Here is a 524-nt window from a genome sequence, read left to right on the forward strand (position 1 = left end):
ATAAATCTGCTGGAGTTGAGAGCGATCAGGCTAGCCCTTCTGGCTTTTCAACAGGAGATTATAAATTGTCATGTTCTCATACAAACGGACAATGTAACTGCAAAAGCTTATGTAAATCGACAAGGGGGATCTCGATTCAGACGTCTCCACAAAGAAGCGAGCTTACTGATGGTGTGGGCGGAGTCTCACATTCAGTCGATAAAGGCAATTCATCTGGCAGGTTGCGAGAATACGATAGCAGACAGGTTGAGTGGACAGTGGGTCGACCAGTCAGAGTGGATGTTGAACAGGACTGTGTTCACTCAAATAGGCCGCAAGTTCGGATTCGCAAAAGTGGATCTGTTTGCTACTGAGAGAAATCACCAAGAGATATCATCCATTAGCTCTGGGAACAGACGCCCTGCATCAGGTTTGGCCAAGGAATCTACTATATGCGTTTCCTCCTCTGCAAGTCCTTCAAAGACTAGTACAAAGAGTCATAGACTTAAAAGCAGAACCAAGAAGAGCATGGCCAAGAAGAGCAT

Source organism: Gekko japonicus, unplaced genomic scaffold (genome assembly GCF_001447785.1).
Source record: "Gekko japonicus isolate JY-2015 unplaced genomic scaffold, Gekko_japonicus_V1.1 scaffold880, whole genome shotgun sequence".
Classification (NCBI taxonomy): Eukaryota; Metazoa; Chordata; class Lepidosauria; order Squamata; family Gekkonidae; genus Gekko; species Gekko japonicus.